We start from the raw sequence: 21,390 nt of genomic DNA, 5'->3' as shown, positions 1-21,390 counted from the left end.
CTATTTCATAGACCTGTTAGTGAAGCCTCACATTTGGACAATGAGAACAAAGGCAACCCTCACACAGGGTGTGGGGCGGCTGCTGCTGCTGCTGCTGCTGCTAAGTCGCTTCAGTTGTGTCCGACTCTTCATGACCCCATGGACTGCAGCCCAGCAGGCTCCTCTGTCCATGGGATTTTCCAGGCAAGAGTACTGGAGTGGGGTGCCATCGCCTTCTCCAGGGTGTGGGGCAGAGGAGGACAGAGGAAGGTGGTGAGATCCTAGATCTTTGTCTAATGGGACTAATGTTTTCTTATAGCTGGAAGATGAAAAGCAAATGGTAAGGAGCTGCTGCTTCTCTCTGCTCGGCATTTGTTAAAATAAGAGAATTTCTGTTTCCCCACATTCTCAGGTCCTGGTGTTTAGGTACCTAAGGGAGAACTGCTACTGCACTGCTAGGGATTCAACTATCCTAAACCACATGGAAAGTGAAAGGAAGCAATCTGCAAGTTTACTTTGTAACCCTAAATCAATTCGTGAATCAAAGCCTTAAAAATTGATTTCATTTTCTCTTAAAAATCTTCTTCCAATGACTTAAAAATACCCCTTCTCAGAAGATTCTCAATGTGAAAAGCTGACCACTCCTTCAAGTAGTGATGTTAGCTTTTAACCTCGAGTTAAGAAATGCCATCCTTGGTGGTCATAATATAGCTGCTCTTGCTACTTATTACATCTTTATGTTGGATTTTAAATAGATGTCATTTTATTTCTAGGAGCCTCAGCTTATATTGCTCTTTAGGAACAAACATATTTTTGACTAAATGTATTGATAAAAGGAAGTCATTAAAAAATACATCTTGGTACAGAATTTTACTTTTACAGAAATATTTTCGTATCTCACTTGACCCTAAGAGCAGTTAGATGAAGAGGTCAGGGGCAGCTGATACGAACCCTGCTGCTGCTGCTAAGTCGCTTCAGTCCTATCCGACTCTGTGCGACCCCATAGATGGCAGCCCACCAGGCTCCGCCGTCCCTGGGATTCTCCCGGCAAGAACACTGGAGTGGGTTGCCATTTCCTTCTCCAACGTATGGAAGTGAAAAGTGAAAGTGAAGTCGCTCAGTCACGTCTGACTCTTCGCGACCCCATGGACTGCAGCCTACCAGGCTCCTCCGTCCATGAGATTTTCCAGGCAAGAGTACTTAGAGTGGGTTGCCATTGCCTTCTCCGGATATGAACCCTACTTTGTAGGAAATAGTCTCAGAAAGGATATGCAATTGCCCAGGGAGTGAGTGAGTGTTAGTTGCTCAGTTGTGTCTGACTCTTTGTGACCCCATGGTCTGTTGCCTGCCAGGCTTCTCTGTCCATGGGATTTTCCAGGAAGGAATACTGGAGTGGGTTGCCAATTTCTTCTCCAGGTGATATTCCTAACTCAAGAATTGAACTCTGGTCTCCTGCATTGCAGGTGGGTTCTTTACCATCTTGGCCACCAGAGAAGCCCTATCCAGGGGTACCCAGGCCAAAAATGACTAAGATGCCAGTAAATGCAGGCTAAATGCAGGCTGCAGCTTTACAGAGAAAGCTCTTCCATGTATTTCCTGACTAGAACAGATGAGCTCTTTGCAAAATGGAACAGGCACCGAATCCAGAGGAAAATGGAAAGAAGGGCTGTTTTCCTCTGGCTTTTATGGGAATGTAATTTTAATTAGTCATTAAGATAGAAATATACTTAACTTTAATAAACATAAACTGACTGAATTGCATTTACCTTTTAAAAAGAAGGTGCCTGTGTCAAGAAAATATCATTAGTTCTTTCATATGTCAGTAGACTTGGTAATTATGCATTGTTTTATTGAGCAGTCTGATAAGCACATAAATCACTCGAAATGTCAACACACATATGTGTTGATTTTGGCTGCTGTACGTAATGCTGCCGCTACTGTTGTCCTCAAATATGAGAAACAACTTACAAAGAGAGCTTCATGATCAGTTTCAGTGTGGATTTGAAATGGTAATATCTAAACAAGGAGGGTCATTTTCAGTGGAAAAAGGCGAGTTGCAGACAAGCGTATCCTGTGTAGTCAGAAGACAACACTACCTAAGAGAGGTCCTGAGAGAGTCACAGTAATCCAGTTTGGGACCCCAGCCCAGGGTCTATTTTGCTTTATAGTGGACATTGGTTACATTATAACAAATGTCATTTGAGATTTTTCATAATAAACTATATGATGTATAGTTAGTTGTTATATATATAAGCTATGTGTGATATATATAATGATATTTAGGTATGTATTCCCTGGTAGGAGCTGTAAAACAAAAAATTTTTAACCCAAAGAAATATGAAAAAGAATGTGTTACATTACTCTTTCCAGATTCTTTGTTAAATATGTAATTGTTTCCTCCTCAGAGACTATAACAAAAATGTGGAAGTTTGGATACAAGTGATGAGTCTGCTTATACTGGACATATATATGGTTAATGAGGCATAGTTGCAGTGACCATTGAAAAGATTAAGCTGTAAGAAGCAAATACTTTGAAATATAAGCCACATATACACAAAGGATCTGCACTTTTCAGAAATGGAAAATTGATTTTTAGCAGCTGCTTTCTTTTCTAGCATACCTAAAATGTGTTATACGAAATTTCTCCCTAGATGAAAAATTGGCTATATATTTTGACAAATAATAAACATGAAAAAGTCAGCATACTAATGTCACCAGAAATTAAAGATAGAATACTATTTGGTAATCTGGCTAAGTCAAAAGATTTCAATTTGCATCATACTATATAAATATATGGTATTTTTTTTCTCAAAGGTATACAATGCTACTGAATTGCTCACTGGCCTCACAAGCTATATACTGGCAATAGATTTTATGCTATTGAACGCTAAACAAGAAGAAAAAATGCCATTTGAAAATGGAGTGATTTATATAAAAATTGATAGCTGGGACTACCCAAATTTAGAGATAGACCTAAGAAGATTGAAAAGCAGAAATGTAGTGTTGAGCAGTGGGATAAGGCATTTTACCAAGAACCTAAAATCCAGAGATGTTAAAGGTTTTGTTCAAGTAGAGCACATGATAAAATTGTAAGTGCCTTTCCTTTTTAAAAGAGCACATTAAAGTTAAAATCTAAATTCCTTATAAGCTATACATTTCTTCATTTACTAACTATGGCAGGTGACTAAGAAAAGCCCTTCACAAATTGTTCAAACCTTCCATTCCAGCCTCCTCTCCTAAGGTTCTTCTGCCATATATTCTAGCCACAAGAAAATCCTCCTCCTTCTGTAAACACAGAAAACTCTTTGAAGATATCACACATTTGCAAGTACACTTTCCCTTGTCTGGAATGTTCCTCCCTCCTTTCCTCGCTGTCTCACTCATAAGCATCCTTCAACATTCAGGCTCACCTCTGCTCCACTGGCTCATCACAGCTCCTGGCACCATTCCCCTGCCTCCAGGGGTCCATGCTGCTGCTGCTGCTGCTGCTAAGTCACTTCAGTCGTGTCTGACTCTGTGTGACCCCATAGATGGCAGCCCACCAGGCTCCCCCGTCCCTGGGATTCTCCAGGCAAGAACACTGGAGTAGGTTGCCATTTCCTTCTCCAAAGCATGAAAGTAGAAAGTGAAAGTGAAGTCGCTCAGTCGTGTCCAACTCTGTGGGACCCCATGGACTGCAGCCCACCAGGCTCCTCCATCCATGGATTTTCCAGGCAAGAGCACTGGCGTGGGGTGCTATAGCCTTCTCCACAAGGGGGTGGGGGTCCCTACCCCTGCTGTAATCTATGTGGTCCAAGTCTGCTTCTCCCTTGACACCAGAGTTCCACGAGGGAATTTTAGTCACTGGAGTGCTTAGCACATAGTAGGCACTCAATAAATATTGGATTAATGTTGGATAAATAGAGTAGAAGACAAAATTTAATAGAAGTGGTTATTTTCAATTAACATGTAGCATAGGGAGTCAGAGATTTTTCTAATAAAAGGAAACTTGAAAATCCTCTAAAACTATGTCTCATTTTACAAGTATATTCAAGGAGGTTAATTACATAAGGTTACCAAGCTAGTATACAGCAGATTAAAAATTCAAATCCATATCATCAAACTTTAATTCTATATTGTAAGCCATCTGATGAGATAACTTTGTTATACAAGCTGTATCTTGGTTACTTGGAATTTTACCAGTTCATAAACATTAAAAATGTTGCAAGTATTAGTGAGTACTTGATGACTGATCTGTTATACACATTATTGTGTTTTGTTTTGCTTTTTTAAAATTATTGCAGTAGTTTGCTGGTTTCCCTGATGGCTCAGATAGTAAAAAATCTGCTATAATACAGGAGACCTGGGTTCAATCCCTAGTTCAAGAAGATCCCCTGGAGAAGGGAATGGCTACTCATTCCAGTATTCTTGCCTGGAAAATCTCATGGACAGAGAAACCTGGTGGGCTACAGTCCATAGGATCATAGAGAGGTGGAGATGACTGAGGAATAACACTTATTTTTTAGAATATATTGTGTCTATAATACATATTATGTATAATAATATAGTATATAATATATGATATATACATTTTACACATGTATTATGTATAAAATAATAATACAAGACTGTACAAACAACTGTTAAGAGCAGATTTGAAAGTGCATGAATTAATGTACTGAATTTTAAAGTAAAATTAAACTCTTTTTTTAACTAGCACTGCTGCTGCTGCTAAGTCACTTCAGTCGTGTCCGACTCTTTGCAACCCCATAGACAGCAGCCCACCAGGCTCCCCACTAGTGAACTGAAAGTGAAGTCGCTCAGTCGTGTCCGACTCTTTGCGACCCCATGGACTATATAGCCTACCAGGCTCCTCCCTCCATGGCATTCTCCAGGCAAGAATACTGGGATGGGTTGCCATTTCCTTCTCCAGGGGATCTTCCTGACCCAGGGATCGAACCTGGGTCTCCTGCATTCCAGGCAGACGCTTTAACCTCTGAGCCACCAGGGAAGCCCAGACACAAGACAAGTGAAATACAAAAAACAATCAAGACACCTCAAGCTAACATTAAATCAGGGTCAGTTTATTTATTTCAAAAAGTTTATTTATTTCAAAAAATAATTATTTCAAAAATAAAATTTTTTATTTTAACCTTAAGTTGATTTCAGGAACAAGAATAAGCAAGACATTTTAGAGCAGAGAGTGTATGGCCTTAATTTATTTCTTTGGTATACAAAAATTATTCATTTCCCAAAGATTTCTGGGCACAGCACCAACATACAGGCATTACAATTAAATCCAATTAAATCCTATCACTGAAAGCCCATACTTCATATTTACAACAAAGAGTAAAGAAAAACAATGGGAATTATTCTTATGGAATATTTTGTCCAATCAAAATATACCTTCTATTTTTCCTAGTGGGTATGCCCCACTGAGACTTGCCAAATTATAGGAAAAATTATGCCTTTTATTGATTATGAGAGATTTTTATTATATGTATTTCTGATTAGGTTTTTCCAGAGTAATCAGCATAAGAGGGAATATAATATACCTTAGCCTGAAAAGGAATCTGCAGACAGCAAGCAGAAAGATCCTTCCCAGTCTCCTGCATTCTTCCTTTTACTTAGTCTGGAATGGAAGAAGATGGAGCAAGGAAGTGTTTGAGGAGTAAATCAATGAAATTTTAAAATTGTAGAAAGTATAGTCTTTCCATGTACATTTGTGTGTGCGTACATCTTTGCTTAGCACTGTGATGTGTGACCCATGTGGCTTCATCATAATATGCAGTCTGTCATGGGCAGCTTAGAAGCTGCCTGGTTGTGAACGGGTTGCCACTGATGCCAGGGAACAGGTGGAAGCACAGATGACATCTGGTAGAGCCCTTTTCAGGGCCCTCTGCCCCTCATTGATCTGGATGGAGTTCGTCAGTGTAATGACCTCTCTGGCATTTTACTTCTGTGTACTTCGAGCCCCCACAAGTGCGGGCAGTCCATGCATAATCACAGTAGTGTCCCTGAGAGTCCCACTCTTTGGAGTTTATCTTATTCCAAGACAGTGGACATATAAAACCCTGTCAAATGAACTCTGGGTCATAGGCAGCTATTCCTCTCTCATGCCGTATGCAGCATTGGACAAGAATTCTCTTCTGCCTTTGAGCTGATTCCCTGCATGATATTCCAGCCCTTACCAAAGGTAGCCTCACCAATAGTCCCTAAGAAGAGAATCCAGTCACTGAGGAGACACAGTCTTATGCCCCTGTCTTTGTTCCATGATACACAGTGTTTGGAACTTTACCTGTTGTTTTCTAGAAGACCTCTGCAAAGCCCCTAGCAGTCCCCATTTGATACCCCTTCATTCACTCTACTTGTATAGTCCTGCTTCAGTTCAGCTCAGTCGTGTCCGACTCTCTGCCACCCCATGAACTGCAGCGTGCCAGGCCTCCCTGTCCATCACCAACTCCCGGAGTTCACTCAGACTCACGTCCATCAAGTTGGTAATGCCATCCAGCCATCTCATCCTCGGTCACATCCCCTTCTCCTGCCTGCCTGCTTACATAGTACTTATTGTTGGACTTCTCTGACATCTGCAACTTTCTGCCACAGGTCTCTTGTCTTTTCTCATCCTTGGGTCCCCAAAATTCCATCAGCCACACTTAACATGCTGTCTCCCAAGATACTTGAGACCAACTGGCCTGACTTCATCTCTTTTCATTGTCCCTATGTTTATCATCCCTCTGATCCAGCCTCTTTAGTCAACGTGGAGTTCACATTTGCAGAGTCTATCTTTCCAGTCCTTGCAAGAGAATCCAACCCATACTGCTTCACTTAGCCTTCTGATTCTGAAACTTACTTGGCAAAATGACATTGGACTTGATATTCTACTAGTTTCTCCTACGTGTCCCCACATCTTTACCTACCTGCTTCTGAGCTAGATGTGTTAACTCACTCTTATTCCTGAGGGCTGTCATTGGCTGTCATTTTGGTGCTCATTACCTTGATGAAAGCTCTGATTAAATTAAATGAACAGTGCAAAAAAGCAAGAGAGACCCTGTCCTTTCACCTGTCAGATTGTCCCTGGGTTTTCCATTCTCACTACCACTCTTTGATTCTAAGGACCTTTCCTTCATTCTGCATTACTGACAAAGCATTAAAGTCATTCTCATTAATTTTTTTCCTGCCAAAGTTTGGCAGTGCTGCCGAATTCACAGTGCCAAGGACTATAATCATGAAATTCTTAATACTATGTCTTAAAACTTCTCCTTCAGGAAAGTCTTCTTCCCTCAACACTTCTTTACATATCTACACATCATTTTTCCTTACTGCTAATCTCTGAAGAAAAATTGACTCTGCTGTGTTTTAAAAATGAACCCAGTCTATGTTCCTGACCCAATTTCTTTCCATTTTATCTGTTTACCATCTAATAAGCATGTTCTCAGATACCTAACATATGCAGACCATGCAATAAACTTGGAAGATGCAAGGATGACTAAACCATGATTGGAGGACCCTAAGGAGTGCAAAATTTGGTAGATGACAAACATCCATAAACAGATTATTGTGGACACAGTGTGGTATCTACTATGATGGAGGGATCAGCTGAACAACATAGACTGGATTGAAAAAAGGCTTAGAGCCCCTTGTAGTCAAGTTTCACGTAAATGTCAAATGTCAGTGTATTAACTTTGGTGTGTTGATGTACTAATTTTGTGTCTCATTCAGTACTGAGAAAATAAAAACAAAATTTGTTGAGCATCTAGTTTTGTACTAGGCATCACGCAGTATTAGAAAAGCTGGGTTGGGAGAGGCATGGCAGTACATGTCAGGAAGGCAATAAATATTTTTTAATTACTTTCATTAAAGCTTGTTACTGTTATACATGGTTTTAAAAAATCTTTAATGTCTGTATGTTAAGTTTTGTTTTCCATAAAACTTAAGAAAATGATAAAATTTATGAAAGACAATTATATTGACTTTCCTTACCTATCATTATGAAACACATAATTTTTTAATATAATTTATGAAATATTTCAGATTTCATTGTTATTTCATATGTACCTGATTTTGCTATAACTGTCATATGCCAAAGGCAGCAAAAGTCTAGAAACATGAAAACTAATTATACAAAATGAATTCAACTAACAGAAGAAAACCTTTCTTTAAAACGAATGGCTCAATGTTGGTGGTATGGTTGCAGTAATGAAAAGAGCTTATGTGAAATGCCAAAAAATAAAAGAAAAGAACTTTGATTTTTAAACACAAGTATACTAGCTTTTATTAGGCCTAGACTCATGTTGGTCAAGCAGAATTTCTTTAAAAACATTAGAAGTTACTTAAATATGATATTTTTTCATTTGAAGATTGAATGTGTTTTGAAGGTATATAGCAAAATGGAACACATCATGTCATTATTACTGAAAATGAGATAGCTTAGCAGAGTCTATCGGAGAAGGCAGTGGCACCCCACTCCAGTACTCCTGCCTGGAAAATCCCATGGGCACAGGAGCCTGGAAGGCTGCAGTCCATGGGGTCGCTGAGGGTCAGACACGACTGAGCAACTTCACTTTCACTTTTCACTTTCATGCATTGGAGAAGGAAATGGCAACCCACTCCAGTGTTCTTGCCTGGAGAATCCCAGGGACGGGGGAGCCTGGTGGGCTGCCGTCTATGGGGTTGCACAGAGTCGGACACAACTGAAGTGACTTAGCAGCAGCAGCAGCAGAGTCTATGCTAGCCCTCATCTCCATTCTTCTTAAGATGTAAAAACAAGGATGACTTAAGTCCTTCCCCAGGGACTACTGTGTTTTTTAAATATTTCAGTCATGTACAGAGAATAATATAATGCCTAAATCTAACAAAAGTTAGCATCATACCATAGTTACTTCATATATAGAGATATTATATGTGTATATATATACACACATATTTATAGCAAAGGTACATTATCAAAATATATTTACTCAAAGAAAACTGGAAACCTGTATGGCACAGAAAAGAGAGAGGGAAAGCAAAGAATCCTTCAATAGACTTACCATTATTATAGATGTCAAGCCAGACTTTACAGTTTTCAAAAACATATACCTTCTGTGTTACATGAACTATTCTAAAGTAAAAGAAAAAGGCTTCCCAAATTCTTTTATAAAATCATGATTTCCTGATACTAAATCTGGGGAAAAGTACAAGAAAGGAAATGATTTAGAATCTCACTTGTAAAATGCAAGAATGTAAAAAGCAGCAGAACATTACTAAATTGAATCCATCAAGGTTTAAATATGTTTACTAATAAAAAAGAATTTATCAAAGGAATGCATAAAATGATCTTCCTAAAATAATCTACTAATGTTACTCACCAAGACAGGAAATTGAAAGTGGAAAATGTATATATCTTTCTGGTAGGAATATAAACTGATAAAATCATTTTGGAAATTGCTAAGTAAATTTATAAAATTACACGTTTGTGCACTCTCCAACCAAAAAATCGATTTGTAGTTTGCTGTTGTTGTCATTCAGTAGCTTTGTCTGTGTGATTCTTTGTGATCCCATGGGCTGCAGCACGCCAGGCTCTCCAGTCCTTCACCATCTCCTGCAGTTTGCTCAGTTTCATGAATTGGTGATGCTATCTAACCATCTTATCCTCTGCCATCACCTACTGTTTTTGCCTTCAGACTTTCCATGCATCAGGGCCTTTCCAATGAGTTGGCTCTTCACATCCAATGGCCAAACTATTGGAGCTTTAGCTTCAGCATCAGTCCTTCCAATGAATATTCAGGGTTGATTTCCTTTAGGAATGACTGGTTTAATCTTGCCGTCAAAGGGACTCTCAAGAGTCTTCTCCACCAACACAATTCAAAGGCATCAGTTCTTTAGCACTCAGGCTTTTTTATGGTCCATCTCTCACATCTGTACATAACTACTGGAAAAACCATAGCTTTGACTGTACAGACCATTGTCAGCAAAGTGACATCTCTGCTTTGTAATACTCTAAGTTTGTCATAGCTTTTCTTCCAAGAAGCAAGCATCTTTTAATTTCATGGCTGCTGTCACCATCTACAGGGATTTTGCAGCCCAAGAAAATAGTCTTTCACTGCTTCCACTTTTCCCCTTATTTTCCATGAAGTGATGGGACCAGATGCCGTGATCTTAGTTATTTGGATGTTGAATTTTAAGCCAGCTTTTTCACTCTCCTCTTTCACCATCATCCAGAGGCTCTTTAGTTCCCTTTCACTTTCTGCTATTAGAGTGATATCATCTGCATATCTGAGGTTGTTGATATTTCTCCTGGCGATCTTGATTTCAGCTGGTGATTCATCCAGCCCAGCATTTCATATGATGTGCTCTGCATATAAGTTAAATAAGTATCATCACTAAAAAAATTCTGAGTACTATATACACCAGGAAACAAGTACAAGAAGGTTAATACCATTGATTTTTTCTATTTTTTAATAATTTTTAATAGTTACTCCATTTCCAGTTATTACAAAATATAGATTACATTCCCTGTGTTGTAAAATGCATCCTTGTAGCCTCTATTACACCCAAGAGCTGTACCTGCCACTCCTCCATCCCTGTATTTCCCCTCCCCTCCCTCTTTTCACTGGTAACCACTGGTAATTTGTTCTCTATATCTGTGAGTCCCATAGCACTGGTTTTAAAAAACAAAACTGAAAATAGTTTAATACTCATATCAGTAGACTAGGTAGATGTATTGACTTATATGTGCATGTGGAATACTACAGAGTCACCAAAGAAAATATGCCTTATAAACAAACATATTGATAAGTCTTAGTAATATAATATTGAATGAAAAAGATAAGTCCTAAAATATCACTGTATGTCTCTCCTTTAGGAATGTTTAAAACACTTAGAACTAAATATTATTTAGAGATCCATTCATATCTAGTAGAACTGTGCTTGAAAAAGTAAGGAAATAACAGAAAATGTATGATTAGTAAACATGTTCCAGAGAAGCAGGAAAACAGTGGGAAATGCACATATAGATATTGTCAGTGTCTGATTCTTAGGTTGATTGGGTTCATGACTGCTCACTGAGGAGACATATGTATAAGCATCTCAATATGAATAAACAATAATTTGATACAATTCAGCACCTATTCATGACTTTTAAATTCTGAAACAACTCACAGGAGGAAAAGTCCTTAATATAATCAAATGTATCTTTAAAAAAGCAACATGGAAAAGCATTCTCACTGCAGAAGCATTAGATACATAGTTTCAATGTCTATGTTTTTATTGTTGGATTACTTTTTGTGGCTGGGGGGTGGGAGCCCGGTCAGGGCTCACCCTGAGGCATGTGAGATTTTAGTTCCCCTCACAGGGATCAAACCTGTGTTCCCTGAGTGGAAGCGGGCATTCTTAACCACTGGACTTCCAGGGAAATTCCTTTTGTTGGATTACTTTTAATTATAATTTCCATCTTGAAAATACAAGATATTGTTTTGATCTGCAAGTTAAAATAATATGTTATATCAGAATGATTCTTCATAATTTAACTTCCAATCTCTCCAACAACAGTGACATATCTTGCTTTTAAAGCATAATTTCTACCTAATCTTTTATGCCACTTGATGTTACTTGTTAAAGAAAATGTTGCTCTACAAAAGAGTTGGAGGCAATGCATTACAAGGTCACGCTTTTTCAGAATAGATGGTATTAAAAAGCATATCCAGTATTTTCTCCATAGCTTTTTTGCTGTAAGTATCTTTGCTATAAGCATTTTTTGCCACACTTTCACTGCATAACTAATTTTTCATCAGGCAGTTTGACCATGAAATAACTGGTTATAGTTTTGCTTTGACAATTTGCTTTCAACTGGTTGAAATGAGTTAGTATTTCTTCTGGATAGTGACATTGTTGATGGCTTTATTAAACAGACATATGAGGACATGCCCCAAGAGTTGGTTATTTTGCAGTACTTTGCGTAGGAACAGGAAGTGGCCAGAGTCAAAGGCCTGGAAGATACAGAGTTGACACTTCCCACAGAACTTTGGAATATCAATAGACATAGAACAGGATGTCAAGAATCAACAACAATGCCTAATCATTCATAATATGATACAAAGCTCAGCTACAAATATGCATCCTAGTATGGAAACAAATACTCTCTTAATGAAGGAAGAAAGTCTAGCAAAAAAGAAACAAGTGTGATGCCCAACAAAGTAATCAGCAAGCAAAAAAAAAAAAAAAAGATGTTTCAATGAATGCAAAACTTTGAGTACAAGAATAGGCACAATCTGCAAAAAAAGAATATGTTATATGTGTAGTATTGCTATGAGAAGGCAATGGCGACCCACTCCAGTACTCTTGCCTGGAAAATCCCTTGGACAGAGGAGCCTGGTAGGCTGCAGTGGGGTCCATGACTGAGCGATGTGACTCTGTTCGTGCCTGGAGAATCCTGGGAGCCTAATGGACAGAGTCGGACACTGCAGCTATGGACTTCCAGCATCTGGGGCTAAGTAGTCATGGAGCACTTGATGCTGAACTGCTGAGAGTCCACTGCAAGGGTCCATTCTGAAAGAGATCAGAACTAAAGCTGAGTACACCTCATGCGAAGAGTTGACTCCGAGAATGGCACCACTGATTCAATAGATGAGGAACTGAATTGAACTGAACAATACCTACAATGAGGAAAATCCCATGAATGGTGCAGCCTGGTAGGCTACAGTCCATGGGGTCGCAAAGAGTTGGATTAACACTTTCAAAATATGTCTAGCTATGAATCTACACACATTTTAAAAGTGTTGAAAGTATTAGTCACTCAACCATGTCCGACTCTTTGCAAGCCCATGGGCTGTAGCCCACCAGACACCTCTGTCCATGGGATTCTCCAGGCAAGAATACTGGAGTGGGTTGCCATTTCCTACTCCATGGGATCTTCCTGACCCAGGGACTGAACCCATGTCTCCTGCGTCTCCTGCATTCCCTACCACTAGTGCCACCTGGCAATGGGCTGGGAAGCCCCATTTTAAGTGTATTCAAATATTCTCTATTTCATGATAAAGTCATTTTAGTTTTGTTATTAATTTTTCATGCTTAGTGTTTATGTGCTTTATAATGTCCCAGTTTTATTTTAGGTTATTTTTTATCTTTTATGGCAAAATTGCCTTATAACCAATTAGTTACATGCAAAAATATCTGTGGCAAAGATGTCTACATCAAAGAGTCTTATGGCAAAAGTACCTAGAACCATTTAAAGTGTAGTAAATTTTATTTGTGAGCTCCATCCCGTGTCCCCTAAAGGGAGATTTGGAAAAGTCATTTGTGCTGGGCCTGTAGTGATACTGTTTCCCATAAAGATGGGTCAAAGCTTATATTCTGATTCATAAACAGGTATTTCAGTATTTCTTGAAATATAACAATTTCTCTGTTATGGGAAAAACATGTCAAAATAACCTGTTTAAGTTTGACAAGCCACAAGATAAGAGACTGATCTTGTGAGTTGTCTATGAGGATGAACAGCTTTTTAAAGTTTTTGTGTTTATACTTCCCTGCTATTTCCACTGTGAATAACTTTCTAAAATTGTATTTTTAGTGTTATTCTAATAATTTCTACATGATACCTCTTTTCTTTAAATTGGTGGTTGAATTTCATTAAAATATCTTTAGATTTCAGGATCCTTAAGCACTTATATCCAATAAGAAGGAGTTATGCCCCAACTTTCTGGGTTTTTTTTTTTCATTTTTTTTCATATTATGTTTAAAATGTCAGAAATTTTGTGCCTGAAGTCTCAGATGAGATATTAATTAGTATTATTACAGAGATGTTCAACCACAGGGACTATCTCATGAAAGTCTTCACTTAAATCTATAAGTGGGCTTTCAGAGAAGTGAGGTATAACCTGGAGAGTTTTACAAATCTTGAATACATAAAGAAAAAAATTAAGTAAGTTTAATATAGTAAGTTTGTTCCAAGGGATTTACTAATTCCATACCTAATTTACTATGGTGGTTTATGAGCCATTTTATAATAATAGAAAATATAGTGCCTGAATAGTCTTAAAGAATGTGATTTTACATATATGAGATTGTTTGGAGCTGACTGTACAAAGAAATGAACACTTGTTCTAGATAGGGATGTATACAGGAGTCCCTTAAATAATGTGTCAACTTTAGAAAGAAGAAAGTATGAGTATCTTATTGTTCACATGCAGTCAAGAAGAACATATTTTGTGAAAGTTATGTACCCTATTCTTGAGCCATATCATTATAACTTGTTAGGCATATACCTAACAAGTTTGGGACTTCATTAGAGAGATTTCAGGTCATATTGCACTGTGGGGCTTAATTAAAATATGTTCATCAGCTAGTATTCAGATTTTTATCAGCATTCAGCACCCTGTTTTATATTTTTCCACTTAATAAGCTCAAAAGACCTTGGATACTATGTTAAAGAGAATAAATAATAAATTCATTTTGAGACATAAAGAAAATCTTAATGAGATTGGAAATTCAAGTATATACGAGCTGTTCCTACTTCCACCTGGAAACAAAATAAATTGAAAATAATGTCAATAACAGCAGAAGAATACAGATAAAACACTTTACCGTAAATGTATTAATATGAAGAAATAAAGCATGTTGATTTCACGCAAATTCAGAGAAGGACTATAACCATGGCTTCTAATGAGGCTCTCCAAGAAGACAACTATAATTTGTGGTGACTGGAGTTCTCATGAGTTAGATAGCCCTGCCTGCCATTTCCACCAGAGTTGAGCTTGTCCTTCTTACACAAATAAAATGTTGACAATGTTATTGACTATACATTTGAATGGGAATAATTTATCTCCTTGTTACCTATGTGATATGTACAGTGTATACACAAGATTTTTTTTTTTTAATGTTGCGCTTTAGAGCAGTCCACTTTCTGTGTCTGTGGCTCTTAACCTTGAAATCTGCAGGCAGTTCTCTTCCTGCATCACCCACCCATTCCCCTCCAATCACTTCAGGGCAACATGCTGACCCAGGCTGTTTTTCAGCTGTTGATGTTGATGTTACATTTTCCCAAAGCAATTTCCAGCATTTATCTCATCCTGATTCCTAAGAGGCCATGCCCCTTTCTACTTTTTTTTTGTAAGGACAAGGAGAAAAAATTACATCTAGGTTTTCTTTGCATTGTTGCTGTTTTAGCCTAAAAAGCAATCATGATAAAACATGCACATAGTCAGTTAAGACCAAAATGTCTAGAATTAAGGCTTGCATGATCTCATGAAACAAAAGGATGTACAGGACTCTAGGGATGATTTACAAATTGTGGGAATGGCAAAGTCTTATATCAACATAAAATGCACAGTTCCTTCAGCAAGCATGGTACATAAAAATATTCTGTGTTTTCTGTCAACCTTCCTACTTTTCATGGGCCTCTAAATATTGAGGATATGAAATGTGATTTGCCATTGCAACATATGGTATGCTGTGGATGTTTTTATTTTCAGAATTCTCATGATTTTCATTTATTTGTTACAGAACAAGGAGATTTCTATAAATATACATATTGACACATATTTGTGTATAGATGTTTTATGCTTATAAATGTCGGTATCTAATATATGTAATGGTTATACAAAAACACAAATGCCTTTGATAAGATTATATTCAGTAATGTAGTTATCAAAAATATATATTCAACAGCTCTTTCAAGTCAACAACCAACCAAATTCTGACTACTGAAGTACATGCCAGTTCATTAGATCTTTACCTTTATAAAAAGATGCAGGTTTCTGCATAGGCTGTCCTTTCATTGTGCTTTCAAAAAGCACTGGATAAAATACTATTTCAATTCTTACTTAAAAGTTATGGTATTGTTTTCTGAATTACATGCATATCATTTACTGGTCATTTTCTTTGTTTTCTACTTTATTTGGGCTTTGGCACTGCTATAATTAAAGTATTTAAAAAACACTTATTGGATATCATCATGCTATTTGATCAAAGACTAGTTTAAGTCTCCATTAATCTATTAATAATTACTCCATCCATTACAGGGTAATTCAATTAGTCACCACCCTGAGTGGTTCATGGAATAAGTCAAAGTTCCCATCCTAACCAAAATCAGGCTTGAGAGGTAAATAAAGAAGATATGTTCATTCTACTTTTCAGTGTGGTCTTACTTTTTAGGAACTCAGCATAAAGTCACTTAAATAACCCAATGAGAAAAATATGATTATTTTCACTAATAATTTTCAAAGTTTTACATTTCTTTTCAGAAATGTTTTAATCTTTCTGACATAGGTTTTAGAGAAATTGGGACATAGATTACCTATTAATTTGATGTCAGTTTTAGTTACTTGTAACTAAAATTGTTTGAGAATAATTTTTCAAAACAATTCAAGACAAAATTTATATAGAATATTACAAAATTCTCATCAAAAATACAGAAAATTAAGTTATTTTTATTTATATATCATTAAGTAAATTAACATAAGGGTATTAGATTCAGCCCTTATAATATTATTTTATTACCTCCAAATATTTATAATGTTGGTTGTTTCATCTTTTTTATTGAAATATAATTGATTTACAATGTTTCAGGTGTACAGCAAGATGATTCAAATGTACGTCTTTTTTCAGATTGTTTTCCACTATAGGTTATTACAAGAGATTGAATATAGTTCTCTATGCTATACAGTAGGCCCTTGTTGGTTATCTATGTATACATACTATAACAGTATGTATATGTTAATCCCAAATGTATCCCTTCCCCACCATTTTACCTTTGGGAACATTGGTTTGTTTTCTGTCTAAGTCCATTTCTGTTTTATAAATAAGTCATTTGTATCATTTTTTTAGATCCCACATATAAGTGATATCATATGATATTTGTCTTTGACTTACATAGTATGATAATCTCTAGATCCATCCATGTTGCTGTAAATGGCATTGTTTCATTCCTTGTTATGGCTGAGTAATATGTCGTAATATAATAATATGAACCACATCTTTATCCATTCTTCTATGGACATTTAGGTTGCTTCATTATCCTGAACCCCTCTCCCACCTCCCTCCCCGTACCATCCCTCTGGGTCATCCCAGTGCACCAGCCCCAAGCATCCTGTATCCTGCATCAAACCTGGACTGGCAATTCATTTCTTATATTATACATATTTCAATGCCATTCTCCCAAATCATCCCACCCTCTCCCTCTCTCAGACTCCAAAAGACTGTTTTATACATCTGTGTCTCTTTTGCTGTCTCTCATACAGGGTTATCGTTACCATCTTTCTAAATTCCATATATATCAGCAATTATTGTTTAAAGACTTTTTGATGATGGCCATGAGGGAGTCCTGGGTTCAATGCCTGGGTTGGCATCCCCTGGAGGAAGGCATGATAACCCACTCTTGCCTGGAGAATCCCATGGATAGAGAAGCTTGGTGGGCTTCAGTCCATGGGGTTGCAAAGAGCTGGACAGGACTGAGCGATAAGCACAGCACATTTTAAAACAGAGTGAAGTGACACTTCCTTGTGGCTTTGATTTGGCATTTCTCTAATAATTAGTGATGTTGAGCATCTTCCTTGTGTTTTTTTGGCCATATGCATGTCTTCTTTGGAGAAATGTCTATTTAAATCTTCTGCCCATTTTTTGACTTAGCGGGTTATTTTATATTGAGCTGCATGAGCTGTTTATATATTTTGGAGATTGATTCCTCAATGGTTACTTCATTTGCAAATATTTTTTCCAGTTCTGTGAGTTGTCTTTTTGTTTATGATTTCCTTTGCTGACAAAAGCTTTTAAGTTTAATTAGGTCGCATTTGTTTATTTCTGTTTTTATTTTCATTAGTCTAGGAAATGGATCAAAGATTTTCTTGTGATTTATATCAGAGTGTTCTGCCTAGCATCGAGGCTTACATTTAGGTTTTCAATCCATTTTGAGTTGATTTTGTGTGTGTTGTTAAGGAGTGTTCGAATTCCATTCTCTTACATGTAGACGCCCAGTTTTCCCAGTTCCATTTATTGAAGAGTCTATGTCTTCTCCATGGTATGTTCTTGCCTCTTTTGTTTTAGATTGATTGACTATAGGTGTGCAAGTTAATCTGTGGACCTTCTGTCCTCTTCCATTGACCTATATTGCTGTTTTTGTTCTAGTACTGTACTATTTTGGTGAATATAGCTTTATAGTCTGAAGTCAGGGAACCTAACTCCTCCAGCTCCGTTTATCTTTCCTAGGATTGCTTTGACTATATGGGGTCTTCTGTTTTTCCATACAGATTTGCAATTTTTTTTGTTCTAGTTCTGTGGGAAATGCCCTTGGTAATTTGATAGGAATTGTACTGAATATATAGATTGCGTTGGGTAGTATAGTCATTTTGACAGTATTGATTCTTCCTGCCAAGAACATGGTATATCATTCCATCTGTTTGTGGAATTGATTTTTTTTATCAGTAGCTTATAGTTTTCATAGTATAGAGCTTTTGCCTCCTTTAGGTACCTCTGTTCCTAAGTATTCTATTCTTTTTGATGCAATGATAAATGGAATCTTTTCCTTAATTTCTTTTTCTGATTTTTTTATTGTTATTGTATAGAATTGCAGCAGATTTCTATGTATTAAGCTCGTATCCTGCAACTTCATTGAATTCATTGATGAGCTCTAATAGTTTTTTGATAACATCTTTAGGATTTTCTCTGTATAGTAACATGTCATCTGCAAACAGTGAGACCATTTCCTTATTATAACATAATCTTAGTATTTAAAAAGAGATGTACAAATTTCATAAATTATCTTATTCTTAGTTAACCATTTCACCCAAGAAAAATGAAATGATTATCTTTGTGTACATCCTGAGAAGGTGACCAAAATGTGCTATGATAAAAAGTTGCTGGGAACCTAGTTTCCCTGTTTCTATATTTATATTTCTAACAGGTACTCAGAGTGATATTAAATTCTTCCCCCAGATTTACTTATTGTTTTACTGTTAACCAAGTTTTATATACCATTACTATGCCCTATATATTGTTTTGCACACATATTAACTCATCTAATCCTCATAATATCTGTAAAATATTAATAACAGGGCTGTTCTCATTTTTTTCACATGAAGACATTGAACTGTATAGAGGTAAAGTAGCTTGCCAAAGACATGTAACTAGTAAGGTAGTGGCTGTTCGTGAACCCAGGCCATTCAGTTCTGCTAGAATAGACTGGTTCTCACAATCACATTCCTGAAGACTGGAGCAGATTTTTAGCTAGTTGCACCCCCAGTAAAAATTGTTACTTCAGCTATAACAATATTTCCTTGACCAGTAATGTTGTGTAGAGAACCATGAGAAAAGCAGCTAACGTTTCCTGCTGTGATGCTCTATAACATCCTTTGCCATGGGTTGATTTTGTCCATTGAACATACTTAGGAAGCAGTTCCAGCTCAATCCAGCAAAACTTTATTAAGAGACCATTACATGTTAGGCACTTTTAATACAGATCTGGACATGAGGTGCAGTGCCAGCCTACCCATGTGCCAGCTTAGTGCCCTAAATAACCTGTTATATCTCAGCCAAGCCTTGGGAGGTGTCTAAAATAGCAGAAGCATGTTTGGAGTACAACTTTAGCTCAAAAACTCTGTGAGAGGGCAGAGTGGTCCTGGGCCAGGGATAGGCATAGGTCCAAAATAGAGGGCTTCTCTGGAATCACCCTGCATACTGAACACAAGAGTGATATATCCTTGCAATGTCTCGGAGTGAAATCTGTATATCACTGTTGCAGCAACCTCATGTGAAGTGTGGGATGCTGGTTATTTTTATGCAGAAAGAAGGTTTGCTTAGGCCTGGTATTCTAAGTTTATAATGTAACAAATTTTAGGACAAAATCCAGCTTGAAACAGATTGCTGACTATTTAAATCGAGGAGTTGGAACAAAAAAGAAAAACATTTCTTGATCAGAAAAAAAAAAAAAAAAAGCTGAGAAGGGGAGCAGTTAGACTGGGAGAAAAACAGATCTGTTAGAAAGAGCCAAGACACACAACTTAAGGAGAAAACATCTCCACCCAGCAGGAAACCGTGACTTTAAGAAATGCCACTGCAAAAGATGCTACAAGATTCCTCACTGCATCGTCTTAGCTCAAGACTTACATTTAGGCACTGAAGAAGCCACTGGAGGTGTTTGTATTCTTGTGACAGTTTGAGTTCTTGTGTGTTTACAGCCTCGATGACAACACAGTGACTGGGAGTACTGTAAGATCTTTCTTTCTTTTTTTTTTTTTTCCATTTATTGTCAGCAACATTAAGAGCACTTTGAAGACCAGCCACTATGCCTAGATGTTTCTGCGCAATTAGATTTGGATTTAGGATTGCAATAGCAATCCATTCAGACAGCTAAAGGACAGAGAGGAAATGAAAGTTTAAAGACAGGACTCTCCTAATATTGTAAAGCCTGAATTGTTGTTTGTTTGAAGCTTAGAGTGCCTTTATGCTTGATGAGTGTGGCAAGAAAGCTTTGAGACTCTTCAGAAATTTCTGAAAAAGAGAGTGCAATGAGATCATTGCATAAGAGTCCATGCATGTGGTAGAACTTCGACTCAGAAAGACAGGTTTGAATCTGGGGCCCTTCCTTTACCGACTGCTGATCTTTGGGTCACATGTCATGTTAGCTCCATAGGCATCTGTTCTCGCTAAAGTGGAGATGATACCCTGCCATACAAGCGTGTTCAGAGGAGTCACTGAAGACATACCACAAAGCATTTATCATAGCGGCAGCAACAGTTCTCCTTCCCAGGATACCATAATTTTGCCATCCTTCTTTGCTGAGGATACACAAGATGTTTTAGATGACATAATATATTATTTGGAAAACAGCAACAACAAATATTTTATATTTTTTATAAACTTTCTAGAATATTTTAAGGCAGCATTAGGTGGTTTTCTGTCTTAATCCATTGTGCAATTTGAGCCTGATATCACTGATAAATGTTCCAAAAAGTGGGGAAAAAGCCCATGTGAGTTTTTAGAAATATATTCCTATACCAGGAAACACTGGGAACTTTTTCATATCCTTCTTGGTAAGCATCTATGTCAGACTAAATATGGTCTATTCAGTGCATTCTCCTTAGTCCCTTCTTCTTAGCCATGGCCTCTGTCTGACCCATGACTGTCTATTTGTGGCTCTGTACATCTCAGAATGGAGAAACTGAAATAGAAACAGGAGGTCAGAGTGGTTGAAAGCCACTGAGGTCACATGTGGAATGATGACAGTTGAAGAAGATAAGATCAAGGATGTACCAGGGTACTTAGTCATAGGAAGCAGGAAGAAGTAGTAGGCTATTGTAGGAATACAGGAAGCTGTAGATCAAAGAACATTAAGACAACAAATGGTAAAGTTCTTATAAGAATTTTCCACATGGAAAACAAAGTTTCCTATAATTTTTCTGCTAATTAGCATCATAAGATATAAGAAAAGATGCATGAAGTAGAGAACAAAAAGGGGAAAAC

At 37.3% G+C, this 21,390-nt stretch overlaps 1 protein-coding gene and 1 non-coding gene across 3 annotated transcripts in view; one reads left to right on the top strand and one right to left on the bottom strand.

Moving 5' to 3' along the window:
• The window catches only part of EDIL3 (EGF like repeats and discoidin domains 3), a 474,131-nt gene that overhangs the window by 399,234 nt on the left and 53,507 nt on the right, over positions 1-21,390 (top strand). The gene's annotated exons all lie outside the window — the stretch shown is intronic.
• On the bottom strand, positions 4,897-4,969 carry TRNAS-GGA (transfer RNA serine (anticodon GGA)). Its single transcript has one exon. It is a non-coding gene; the product is annotated as a tRNA-Ser (tRNA).

This window comes from Ovis aries, chromosome 5 (assembly GCF_016772045.2).
Source record: "Ovis aries strain OAR_USU_Benz2616 breed Rambouillet chromosome 5, ARS-UI_Ramb_v3.0, whole genome shotgun sequence".
Lineage (NCBI taxonomy): Eukaryota > Metazoa > Chordata > Mammalia > Artiodactyla > Bovidae > Ovis > Ovis aries.
This window is presented reverse-complemented; position numbering and strand designations above follow the sequence as displayed.